We start from the raw sequence: 856 nt of genomic DNA on the forward strand, positions 1-856 counted from the left end.
CGGGTAGACCGTGCCGACCTAGCCGAGCCGCATAGGCAGCGACCCCTAGCCTCCGCCGCCGAGCACCACGGCCCGCTCGGAGCCGGGTAGACCGTGCCGACCTAGCCGAGCCGCATGGGCAGCGACGCCTAGCCGCCGCCGCCGAGCACCACGGCCCGCTCGGAGCCGGGTAGACCCTGCCGACCTAGCCGAGCCGCATGGGCAGCGACCCCTAGCCGCCGCCGCCGAGCACCACGGCCCGCTCGGAGCCGGGTAGACCGTGCCGACCTAGTCGAGCCGCATGGGCAGCGACGCCTAGCCGCCGCCGCCGAGCACCACGGCCCGCTCGGAGCCGGGTAGACCGTGGCGACCTAGCCGAGCCGCATGGGCAGCGACGCCTAGCCGCCGACGCTGTGCCCCCCCCCCCCCCCTTACTCCCCCCCCCCCTTCCCCCCCCCCACTTACTCCCCCCCCCCCCCCTTCCCCCCTCTTCCCGTTCCCCCCCCCCCCCCCCCCCCCCCTCTTCCCCCCCCCCCCCGGAGACGCTCGGAGCCGTGTACACAGTGCAGGCGCAGCGGAGCAGCCACAAGAGCGGCACTTGGCCACTTCCGCGGAACGTCCGAGCCGTGCTGAGTCCGCCTGGAGAGGCTGGACCGTGCCGCCGCGGCTCAGATCGCCCGACTCCGCCGAGGAGCGTCCGAGCCGAGCGGAACCCGCCGGGAGCGGTTGGACCGTGCCGGCGCACCCGAGCCTCCGCGGCTGAGACCCCCCGGACGCCGCCGCGGAACGTCCGAGCCGAGCCGAGCCCGCCGAGAGCGGTTGGACCGTGCCGGCGCACTCGAGCCGCCGCGGCTCAGATCGCCCGACTCCGCCCAGG

Source organism: Coturnix japonica, chromosome 32, assembly GCF_054131305.1.
Source record: "Coturnix japonica strain WE chromosome 32, WE-NBRP24, whole genome shotgun sequence".
In the NCBI taxonomy this organism is placed as follows: Eukaryota; Metazoa; Chordata; class Aves; order Galliformes; family Phasianidae; genus Coturnix; species Coturnix japonica.